The sequence below is a fragment of the Vanessa tameamea genome, chromosome 5 (genome assembly GCF_037043105.1).
Source record: "Vanessa tameamea isolate UH-Manoa-2023 chromosome 5, ilVanTame1 primary haplotype, whole genome shotgun sequence".
NCBI lineage: Eukaryota > Metazoa > Arthropoda > Insecta > Lepidoptera > Nymphalidae > Vanessa > Vanessa tameamea.
The window spans coordinates 3,978,821-3,992,330 of NC_087313.1; the positions used below are offsets into that span (position 1 = coordinate 3,978,821).

Genomic DNA, 13,510 nt, shown 5'->3' on the forward strand with positions numbered 1-13,510 from the left:
AACAGAATAAAAGTGTGTTAGTGGTCCGTGAAATTTTAAATTGCGGATTTTGTGCTCTGAGATATCTAAAACGTTGCAGATCTATATCGGCTATATGCATATAGTGCCCCCATAATATACTAGCTACTCGTCCCGGCTTCACATGGGCCCAATGAGGATATATATACATTTATCATCATCATCATCCTCCTGCCCTTATCCCAATTTTACTTGGGGTCGGCGCAGCATGTCTTCTTCTTCCATACTTCTCTGTCGGACGTCACCTCACATATAACATTATTTCTCATCATATCGTCTTTCACACAATCCATCCATGGTTTCTTTGGTCGTTCCCTACCTCTATATCCATCCACATCCATGATCTAAATACATTTAAATTGAAAAAGTTTTTTTCCGAAGTTGATATTCACGGCTTGTCTATACCCTGAATACTTATTGATGAAAACCGCATCAAAGTTCGTTACGTACTTTAAGACATCTTGGTGGGAAGCGACTTTGTTTTATACTGTGTAGAGATAATGTTTTAGTCAGAATTTTACCCAAAACTATTTTGGACCGGCAGTACGATAAGAGATCGTTTGACGAAATTTTTATTACTTGCAAGTTTCTGTAGAATCCAAAGAATATTAGTAGCATTTATTGCAACTTACTTTAAACTATGTTAAAAATGTAATTATAATAACTATATCATCCAAGCTTGAGTTTCCAGACTCCGAAAGCCGTCGTACCGTATAAGGGTTGTAACCACCTTCCACTTTCTGATGTCCTGGTGTCGGTTCGTTTATTACCGTTTACTTTTTGATTTGTCTGAACTTGTTCTACGGCTTCGTTGACTATAAGACGACATTATACGTTGAAAGGGAAACTGTACTTGTATACAAGAAAGTCAAGTCATTTGCTCTAATGATGTGTATTGGTTGTTGTGTTTTTTATCCAATAAAACATATTTGGTATTATAAAATGTTTTATACATACATGCGTTCTGTGATATACGTTTTTGTTTTATAAATGTAACGTACTGATTATTTTTTATTCTTTAAAAACTTCGTTAGTAAAATAAAGTTGTGGTAAAAGTCTTGTTCAGGATAAAACAGAGTAAAACTTGGTGTAGGTTGTTAAGTTGAGTGAGCCAATGTAACTAGAGGCACAAGGGCTATGTACATTTCAGTTCCTAAGGTTGGCGGCTCGTTAGTGTTGTAAGGAATGGTTAAAACATTTTATGTCACCAAGGTTTGTAGGCGATGACCACTTCCATCAACGTTGGCTCGTCCGACTACCTACTTATTAAAAATAAATAAAAATATATCTTCGTGTTAGGGCGTAAGGTTTATTTTTACATTTATACAAAATATATTTTGTTCTATATTTATAAATTTTAAATAAACACATAAGTTAAGTAAAATAATAACTGCCAATAAATTCTAAAAAAATCAATGTCAGCCATCTAAACGTGTGCGTATTATACTTAAATTAAATTCACTTATTTTCTTAGTTATTTCAGAAGATCACAGATAAGTAAGTATTAAGGGAAAGTAGTTTAATTGTCAATGGTTTTGACATTGCACAATAGGTGCAAAATATCTAAACAATTCTATAGAGATATAAAAAAGATTCCATTCTTATTTAATCAGCACTTACTTAGTCAAAATTAAAGAGAAGATATCTTTGGAATAAATTGCAAAGCACCAATTCGAAACGGTTTTAGTATTTTTAGTGTAATCTCTAATATTTTACTCCACGAGGTCAACGTCTGCCTCAAGCTTAACGAATCGTTTTAAGCCACGGAGCCGCATACTTCGCTGTGAAATATTCGTCATAGTTATTTTGACATCTTTTGAGCGAGATAATTGTTGTTATATATAGATAATTTCTTTATTGAACAATTCTTTGAGTCGACATATTTAAAGTCAAAATGAAAACAATAAAATTACCTGTCTAGTGTAAAATAAATATGAATACGGATCAGTGACGTGTTAACAGTCTGTAACAAATCGATTACACTGTATAAGTTACGAAATTATTTTTGGCTTCTAACGTGTAAAATAGGTTCATAGACATAGTATATGTATAATAGATAGAGATATATTTTGAAAAAATAGATGACAAGTAACACGTTCTGATGGAATGTGAACGACACTCAGCCGAGAGACAATACGTTTTACCGAGATTATGCTTTGTATGGACTCTGTAATAAAATACTTGCTTCTCATCTACCAGAGAGAGCCAGGATGCTATATAGGATATTCAAATGTTTTATAAATAGTCGATGTGACTTATAATAACTAATTATATAATTTAAGCATAAAATTACGGGCGTGACAGTTACTGAGTGACAAAATTCCGTCTAATAAAATAGAAAAAAAAATTGCTTCTTTTGACAGAAGCGTTTGTTGTGAGGTTATTTTCATTGACTTGCCAGTTTTTTGTTATTTCATATTGAGTACTAGCTATCCGTCCCGACTTTGTGTACATAAGCACAATAAGGGACTACATAAAACACATAATATATATTAGTTTACACGGTGCAGGACAGTAAATTACAATGGACATGTTTTTCCGACATCTTCAACATTCATCGTCATATCATCAACAAATTTACACAGAATGTCATGAAATATACACCAAAACAAACCTAACCACACACCGTCTGTTGGTATAAACCATATGAACAAACAGACAAACAAAACCATGCGGCGGGAACATATTGTTTTTAATACGTAGTGTACTATAAAGTTCGATAATAACACCTCGACTTAAGGCTATATTAATAAATGTATATAAAACCTTTAGTTGTTAATTATAAATAATTGAAGTAATAACTAGAGATAGTCATCGATTATAAGCATTATATTGCATTCAACGGGAATAACGTATTTAATAAAAGTATTATTATTGAATTATAGGTAGAATTATCAAATAACAATATGTAAAATCTTAATGATGGTCACGGATTCACCCACACATGTAAATACTATTTTCACACAAATAAAAATAAAAATTAATATTATACAATCGGTGTTTTAAATTAAATAATAATTGACGTAAGATGCAGTGACGCAGAAAAATGCAAGGTGATTGCAGTGAAAGTTGCGAGTGTTATGTAAAGGAGAACAGGTACGGTACTGGGTCGCGGAGCTTTCCACTCGAGTCGGATAATCCTAGTCCGCAATACGTTGTGGCCAATAAGATTTCAGTATTGCCTTTTCGAATTTCAGTTTAGGCTGTAACGGATATTTGCGGTACGTGCGGTAGTCGCCTGTGGCTTCGCTCGCGTTCTATGGGTTTGTTGTCAGGTGTTAAGCATAGAAAAGTAGGCCATGTCCTTTCTTTGAGTTTAAGCTCCCTTCATAGTAAATTTCATCAAATTCGGTTCAGTGATACGACCGTGAAAGAGGAACAAACAGACTCACAGACCGACAAACAGATAAATATTTCAGATTTTTTTTCTGGGCCGCGATCACTGCCTCAATCGGCATATCCATTAATTCTGTTGCATAACAAGTTTTTTTAAAGGAATCCAGTTAAGCTGCCGCCACACCCTACACTTTCCCTTCAAGAAGTGACGACGGGCCACTTGCATTAATATCGCATAATAGGTACATTTAGGTACACAAAATGCATACATTATAAATAAGTAGCTATTCTTAAAAATATATTTAGAAGACATTATAGAACAATTATAGAATCGATTATAATTTCAAGGCAATAAGTAATCGAGTACAATGTCAAAGGAGTGTGTTGAACAGCACGCACTTTTTAAATTTGTCTTACCGATTTTATATGAAACGTTTTTAAGTGGTAGGGTTTTATTTGGGGGTACTATTAATCAGATCAATAATTTGCTATTGTATTATATCAAACAATAGTAGTTTGTGTTGTATCGATTACAATATTGTACCAGTTTCAAGCGCAAAGAATTTTAGACTCAACCATTTTTACTCAAAAATTTTTAATATATATTCTAAATATAAAAAATCTGACATGGGTATAAGAGACAAAATTTGCGTGTTTCCAAAATAAATTCAAGTTTTAACATATCGTTATTTATATGCTTCATAAAACTGATAAACGGAAAAAAAAAAACGAAAGCTGTGAAAAGTCAAGTTGACCAAATATTTGCATACGCTCAACAGCAAATGTCTCAAGAATATAAATTTTCTAACTTTATTTGTTTAAAGATTGCGCTGTCATTGCCGAATTATGAACAAACTTGGTATTGGAATTCGTTGGGACATACATTTTATCTTCTTATTACGTACAAATACAATATACCCAAACTTTATGTAATGTTCTGAGGACTGGTTTACCAATGTAAATTCTTATAAATTGCATATTTCTTTACAATAATTACATAATATTTATTATACTATTAAAGTACCGTTATTTACTTATTTTATTTTTTTATTATACTAATTTTGCACTATATATCCTCTGATATAGGGTTGATTGGAAGAGAATGTCTTTGTGAATTATGTGGCATTATTTGTGCAAATAAATAAATTAACTATGTAGATATAGCCACGATATAATTTTTTTTATGATATCGGTAGGCGGACGGGCAAGTGGACCTGATGGTAAGTGGTCATCACCGCCCATAGACAATGGTGATGTAAGAAATATTAACCATTCCTTACATCACCAATGCGCACCAACCTTGGGAACTAAGATGTTACGCCCCTTGTGCCTGTAGTTACACTGGCTCGCTCACCCTTCCAATCGGAACACAACAATACTGAGCACTGCTGTTTGGCGGTAGAATATCTGATGAGTGGGTGGTATCTACCCAGACGGGCTTGCACAAAGCTCTACCACCAAGTAATTTTCTAATCGATTAATAATATTATAGCTACGACACAAACAATTATGAAACGATTCGAAATTATAAAAACTAAAAAAAATTAGCTAGATTATTGGTAATTACGTAATAAGTTTTAGGCCCATGTTATTGCAAAATAATGCCGCGTAAACCTGCGGCGCATGACTAATTATATAGGAATGATTTTCCTATGCAAGCCGCGTGACAATAAAATTGTTTTTACGTTTGACCTTGACAATGAACAATCATTTAGGAATAGATTACACAAAAAAAAATATAAGTTTATATATAGATTATACAGAACATATAAAGTAACCCAAATACCAGTTTTAGTTAAGGGCCTTTTTGGCATGGAAATGTTTTGGATATGAGTGGAAGAATTCCATCCGGTAAGTAGGTTTCGTAATGAAATTGTACTGGCCTAGATTTGAATCATATATCTTCAGTTAAGTCACTTATTTTATACACTGGGGGTCATATGTAAACGCATTCTGCCGGGTAAGCACCTGCATGCACCTGCTTCGGGTGGGTTTCCGGGTAGCACACACTCGAATCGTTTTTTTACTGCCGAATAATAATGATTTCTACTTAGTGAAGGGCAAGACAGATAATTGCAAGTTCAAAGAACATAAGCATGGTTTATGATTATATATACACATGATATATCTTAAATGTATATGTCCTGTATGATGCAACGATTATTTCTGATCTTATCGATAACATAAATTAACCCGTATATAAGTTACAAGAGCATCACTATTACCCCAAATCATGTACGTGTTTATTCTTCATAATTAGCTTTCCTAATTATGATAAAATAAGTAAAAAAGTAAGCTATTTATTTGTGTATATCTATAATCTTATTAGTAACGGTATATTAAATTACCTATTATTATGAAACTATTATTCAAAAAAATCGTTACGGATGATTTTTCGTCTCAAGTGATCCAAGCAGAATTCTCGCGTCCTTGGCCTTGATGATTTTCCACAAGGGCGTAATAGCAACGTCGACCGGAACGGTCTGTTCATCTCAATGTAACGACAATAATTTTATGAATCCAATTTTATTTCCTAAAGTATAATAAAAGAACAAAAAAAAAAAAATTTAAATAAAAAACGCAGTAGTTTAGTTTGTAGAATAAATATCGTAAAATCATTAGAAATATAATTTTTGGCCATTAGTAAATCGTTCAGTGATTATGTCAATCAAAGTCCGTAAATAGCAAATGGTTTAATATGACCTTCACAATTACGTGGTAGGAACAACTGACAGCAATGACCGGAACATCAACATCACGATGACGGTGTTATGGGAACCCAAAGTTAATCATCAATGCAACTACAAATGCTAGATGCTAAGTTAGATAAACCATTGTCACTAAAATAATTTGCAAGGAAAAATCAAAGAATATTTTTACAAGTAGGCTCATACTTAGTTTAATTTAGTGTTTGTGGTAAATTACCAAAAATCCATTTATTTCGTTATAATACGAGAAAATAGATTTTCTACATTTACTCTGATTCATTATTAACATCATGATTTTTAGATCTCGCCATAATTTCACGACATGTTTCATAAATCGTACAACATTTTGCATTTTATTTTTTTATTTTACCTTAATGAAATTATTTTCAATTAATCATAATACATTTGAAAATACTGTAACACGCTCGAGTTTATAATCTTTTGGAAAATCTTCCTTTTCAATAATAGGTACGTCAATAATTACAAAATTAATTTCACTTAAATACATTAGCTAATTTGCAATTGACAAATCACTGTTTTGGAAATAATTTCGATATAATCACTAGGTCAATTATTACAGTTACGTATTTACCAATATCAGAAACCTGTTGTCAATTGAAACTTAAATTGACAACAGGTTTCTGATATAACTGTTAATACGAACTTTTTAAAAATAAATGATAAATTTTCAAAACATAATATACACAGCCTAATAATGGTAAAAAGTATTCAACCTTTAAGAACGAGAAATATATAATTTATATATTTAAAGTACAAATATTCGAAAAAATTTTGCATAATCTTATTGTATTTTTCAAAGGTGTTTTAATTTTTTCAAGTAGATATATATACTATATCAGGGATATAGTGTTGACATTCAAAGCGGTCATGAAATATGAATATATTCTGATCTTATGTATAAAATTATTTAACTTATATATTTTAGTATCTCTATATATTATATAAAAGTACTCTAAACGGTTCTGTACGCGGTAAACTCAAAAATTACTAAATGGATTTTATACAGTTTTCTATTTACTATTGGAAGGAGTGATTCACGAGGAAGGTTTAGGTGTATGTCATAATGTTTTTTTTTAAATGGGCTGAAATATGAAGACGATTGTTGAATTAGTCAGAAAAAAAAATGCCGATCAATAGAAATGTATATTATTTAATATATAAAGGTTTCGTGAGACCCGTATTGTAGCCGTGCAAATGTTACTGATAGCTATTAGATATATAGGTATTACAATAAATACTTCGCTTATAAGAACAAAAGCTTTAGTTGACGATTATTATATTTAGTTATTATAAAGTATATTGGAATGTTACCTTTTGTAATAGTCAACTTCCTATGTTCGTAATAATTCAACGTATTCGTGTCGACATTGATTGTACACAATGAGTTCGCAATGTCTCTTAGTTTTACTGATTTGTTAGAAATTGTTTCGCTGACATACAATATAGCTTTTATCAAGATTGCTTTGTGTTATTTTCTAAATGAACATTACATGCTGATATTACGTGTCTATTAGAGATAATAGTTTGTAGTTATTTTTTTATAAGTACATAGAACTGAAACGATTATTGCTATAATTTACTTATGATGCGTTCTGAAATATACACATGTATATGACCGAACTAAGTTAAGCTAAGCTAAGAAGTAATATTTCTTTCCGACTTATTTAACAATCGTTATTTTAGCCAATTTAAGCAATATCTTTATAAATTATAGCCTTTGTTTTGTTCTGATGTATAAGCTATATAATTGTATAGTTTTATTAAAATCTATTCAGTATTTTTTGCGTGAAAGACTAACAAACAACTATACAAACTTTCCCATTTATAATATTAGTATATAAATTTTAAATATAATTACAAGATCACTTGAAATTTTAAACTACTATTTAAGTTCGTAGCTTCCGCATCACATGATATTTTGTTATGTTTTTAATTCTCTTTTTGGTTACTCTTTGACAATTTCAATGACGTGAATTTATGTTGTCAAGGAAGGAATTATTCTATTAGTATTTCCTATACTAAAATGATTTATAAAGTGAAATAAGTAATCAATACATTATTTTAGAGATTATTATGTCATCTAAAAAAAACTCGTTTCATCAGATAATTTATTCACAGATTAAAAATACGAACTGTCAAGAGAGGAAAATTAATTCTGCTTTACTGACATAATCTTCCTAAACCTACTTTTAATCTTAAATGGCTTACTTACTTGCATTTGTAAGCAATTATTGTGGTATACTTATGCACGGAATGCTTTCGTTTGAATTTTTTTATTTATTTAAATATACATAGTTATGTAACGAAAGTTACTCCACGAAGTGCGTTATTTCAATCTGTTATGTTAAAGCTATAAATGAAATAACATTACATATTTTTATAATTAGAACAATAATGTAGTGTTCTAGAATAAGCAATAAAAGGTGATCCTTACCAAGAATAAGACGGTCAAGTGTTGAGCGCTGCCCAATAATAAACACTTCACTGCACACTTTGTCAATGTCACTTTAGCTTCTTGCAAAGTACACTACGCGTTTTATTTCCCAACTCTAATAACCGCTGTAAAACATTTTGTAATTAAAAACTCTATTAATTATTCGTTTAACAATTAATCGATTACTTTATGTCAATCGATTGTTCGAAATGTTCGTTGTACATCACAGGTCACGCTCACTGACACTGATGGCACCTTTACTGTCTGAAACAAAAGAAAAAAAAAATAACATTCCATAAATAATAACAAAATTTTGCAATAATAATAATCGAAAACCTGTGTTGACCGGGATCACTGCTAATCGACTGAAATAATGATTGTCATTAGTTCGATGTGAATACATAATACTTGTTACTTCTAATAAATAACCTCAGCGTACATAATATAATAACGACAACAAATTGGATGTCGTTCTTTTACACAGGTTAACTACTAATTGTCCAAATGGACAATTCGTAGTTCATAAGTGTATTAGCTTTGGAACCCGTTCAAAACCTGTGAGTTTTTACGGTTACATATTTTTTTATATAAGTGTTTCCAAGCTAAGGAATTAAACGGAAAGTTTTAAATATAAAATATACCATTATGTTTCTTTTGTTAAGAAAAACCTAAATTCGAAACTACAACTGGTGTGACCTTATGCGCAATGAAACAGTCGTGATCAGCTACTTGTTTCGATGTTGTCTATGGATTAGCGTACTGCGATCACATCACTCGATCAACAAAAAACTGTCAACAGATTGTGCACACGAGTTAAGTATATTGACACAAACACACCGTTTAATTTGAATAGATATTGGAATCAAACACTTGATAATTTATTTCTATGTGTGCTTTTAGTGTCGTTTAAGTACATCGAACGATCTAATTCGTAATTCAAATATCATTATATTTCTGTGATAGTTGTGTAAATATTTTTAATCTACATCTGATCGACATATTAAAATTTATTTTAATGAAAAAAATAGATTCATAACAGAAATAGTCCGCATAGTAACTAGTATCATGTTTCAAATTTATATTTTGGCAATTTTTTTAAGATCACGATGGTTGGGAACCATATATAGAATATATTATATGGATGTTTTAATTTTAAGTTATATATTTTTAAACGAAATCAAGCAATATGTAGTTGAAATAACTTTTTTAAGGGTTAGCGTTATTAATTTCGATTGAAATTTAGATTTTAAAATTTTGTAGCACGAGTTAAATAAAATATATTAGTACCTGACCTAAAAAAAATGTCGTACTTTTTATTGTGTAAACATGTACTGTTTAAGATGTCACAAACATCCACAATTTACTACTTTTTAATAGATATTTAATTTCATAAGTAATTATTTGTGTTAATATATAGTCTCTTCTTATTAATTATGTTAGTTACAATCATTTATTTATGATCCATTATCTTGTCTTCTATTTTTCACATTCTACGTGAGAACTTTGAAGAATTGCTAAGGTTATATACTTAACACGCGCCGTGTGCATCGTTATAACTTTAGCAATAAGCATTTAATAATAAAAAAGTAACTAGTATTCTTTTCCTTGACATAATTTGCCATGACAAATTCAATTTAAATATGCCAAATTGTTTTAACGTAATAAGACCAAGGTAATATATTAGTAAATATTAAGTTTCGACACTTATCCTAATACAAACTACTTAGTGTTGTTTTATACGCTTTATATTTTACTGTTAAAATGTTATCTAGACAAAAATAGTCTATGGTATCGTTCGGATAGATTTCGGCCGGCGGAAAATCTCAAGGGAGACAAGCCAACGGCGCATGCTGTAGTTCCGTTCTCATTCTCACTTCCAGACTCCGGGCTGTTACTGAGATTTTTTCGACAGAAAACCCAATAATTTTTTTTCGGGACGACCTGGAGTTTTTACAAGGATCGAGGTAGTCCAAGTAATGTATTATAATTATAATAAAATTTGCTCGTATGTACATATGTAGTAATTTTTTTTTTACTAGTAAATTGTATATAGATATATGCTACAGTATTCCTGAGCGTTATAGGGTAGAAATGATATGTTTATATTATATAATTTTCTTTATTAATAAATTTCATCCGTGTAATGCCGGGTGCGCGTCGCTAGTTTATAACATTAGTGTTGTATGACATGTTATAACGAAATTTGGATACCGGTTGTTACATAACCTCATCTGATTTATGCATATTTATGTTAGATTAATCAATATCGAAACCAGTTTGTCGACTGTCTAGTTTGTTTTAATGATGTGCTACTTTTTTACAAATTTAGTATGTCCTTGTATCTAGCAAATTTATCAAACCGTCGTAAGCTGTAGTTTGTTTTGCTTTCGCTATATTATGGATCAACACGTTATTATAAAAAAACAATTATTACAAGACATTTCTTTTTTTTTTAAGGTTATGTTGGAGTGTACAGACCACAAATGTTTACCAAACAATAACAATGTTAATTCTATATTTTTGTATAAATAATTATGTAATTATTATATATTTAATGAAATCATTTATGTTATTAATTAATGAATATTCATGTAGTTTTGCTTCGAACCGGGGATAGCTTTACATTTTATTTTATTTCATAAAATACGATTTAATTTATTTGTAAGTCTGAACTTGATTAAAATTAGGTATGTTTAGATTGGATGTTTAAATCTGATCGTATCTATATTATAGTTCATCATTACGGTTTACGTAATGTCGATAACGCGCATAATTGGAAATTTCTGTAGAATTTAAATTACGAATGTAATTAAGCGACGAAATACTGTTAACGTATCGATAAATATAGTTACCATATACTTATACGTAACAAGATAAATTGATCGCTCGCCTAAATGTCAAATCCACACTGACCTCCAATAATCGCATACTCATGCGGTGGTACCAACTGACCTGACCGAGCTTATGTAATAAACATGTTTGGATGGAAAGTGTATTTTTGTGTTTACTCTTTTAATAATCAATTCGTATGTAATGTAAAATTAAAAATAGACATTTTTTATTTCGATTTTGGTTTACGTAATGTTACTTAAATCCAAAAACGTATGAAACTATTTTAATGATAATTGAAGGCCATAATTTTGATCATAAAATTATAAGTCATTTATTTGTGTTGTAAAAATATGACTATAGTTTTTATGTTTTGTATGATAGTTTTTATGATACTTGTGATCCTGTTGATCACGTTACGTCCATAGGAAAAACCAAGTCTCAAGACTATAACTTGTATTCTTAAGCAATTTATGAGACGCAAAACCGAACGTTTGCGTTGTGAGTTGTGGCCGTCATCAACATGCAAACAAGTGTTCGAGATGCGCACCGTATGTATGTATTCAATACTTAATCGAGTTCTTTACGATTTGACCAGTCTCTTATGAATGCTTATGTAACGGCAACACGTGTTTAAACTATGAATTGATTATAAATCAGCCTTTATACCTGCGAGTTGTTTATTATATATTGAGCTAATCCAACTTAGGAACCGATCCAAGTATGTATGACAAATTTACAAAATCTTCTGTTATTTAATATATTTTACAAATGTTATTTGAGGTGTAATAAAATTCATCAATTTTTTTAGTGTTTTTTTTTAATTTTTATAATTGAAAAATATATTTTTAAATTCAGATCAAATAAATAACGACCATCGCTCGAATGTTATTGAAAACTGTAATACAGGATGTTTTATTCAATTTGCTTTTTTTTCTCGTATTCAAAATTCATAAGCATTCCGTTGATCAATCAATCATTAGCGAAGTTAATAGTGCTTGCAGAAGTGAGCGTTGTTCGAATTAGCCTGCGAAAGTAAGCGGCGCGGACCGGTCGCGCGAAGGACAACGAGCGAGCGCTTTTGTCTAACGCTAGTACGCAAGATGAAGGCGGAAGCGGATTGTAAAAAATAAATATATTGTTATTCACTTTTCCGGTTTCACTCAAGTAATTTATCAAGGTATTCTCGAAGTGTGTCGATTGATAACGTATTCCTTACTGTAATAAATTGTAATAGTGCCGTAAATGAATTGTAATAGCAGTCTATGCCCGAGGTTGGCTGGGAGAGATCACTTTATGGTATGGTAGGCGGACGAGCAAATGGGCCACTTGATGGTAAGTGGTCACCACCGCCCATAGACGCATAGCGCTGTAAGAAATATTAACCATTCCTTACATCACCAACCCTGGGAACTAAGATGTTATGTCCTTTGTGCCTGTCGTTACACTTGCTCACTCACCCTTCAAACCGGAACACAACAATACTGAGTACTGCTGTTTGGCGGTAGAATATCTGATGAGTGGGTGGTACCTACCCAGACGGGCTTGCACAAAGCCCTACTACAAAGTAATAAGATTAGTTCGCCTTTGCATACGTTTACCTTCTTTGTCACGCCTTTTGTGTTTTCGAATATTGCGTGCAATAGAGACGAATAGTAAGTACATAAATAATATTATGAACTCATATAATAAAGTAGTAATCATTTGATATTAGTGACGTATAAAGGTATGAATATTTTACTTAGTTAGTTTACTTAGCTTAGCTAGATTCATTCAATTAAAATTAGCAACAAGAGGATCAATTTTATTATACCAAGGATTGCTCTTCCAACGAACCACTTTCATTCGTATGTGTTCGGTAGTTTTGATAAGAATCATTCAATCGGTAACATGTTAACATAGTAACTAGGTAAAGTGTACGTATGTCCGTACATTACCGTAATACGTAGTACATTACCGTAAGGCGTGGTAGACTAGGTAGGCAATTAGTACGCTTTACGCGGTTACTATTTCGCGAATAATTGATTATATTTTTTACATCGCGTTTTAAATGCGCGAACGTCTTAGCGAGCCTAACTTCAGATCGGTCAGTTTTTACTACACTTGTGTAAATGGTAGACATAAATATCAAGAAATTATGATTAAAATTTCTAAGTATTTATCA

The 13,510-nt window shown here is 31.1% G+C and overlaps 2 protein-coding genes across 2 annotated transcripts in view; one reads left to right on the forward strand and one right to left on the reverse strand.

Moving 5' to 3' along the window:
- Window positions 1-13,510, reverse strand: part of LOC113392708 (zinc metalloprotease ZmpB-like) — a 61,019-nt gene that overhangs the window by 43,082 nt on the left and 4,427 nt on the right. The window contains exon 2 of the mRNA XM_064220816.1: window positions 8,518-8,781. The gene's annotated coding sequence lies outside the window, so the exon portion shown is untranslated. The remainder of the gene's footprint in view (window positions 1-8,517; window positions 8,782-13,510) is intronic.
- The window catches only part of Jhbp2 (Juvenile hormone binding protein 2), a 178,563-nt gene that overhangs the window by 2,130 nt on the left and 162,923 nt on the right, over window positions 1-13,510 (forward strand). The window lies entirely within an intron of this gene.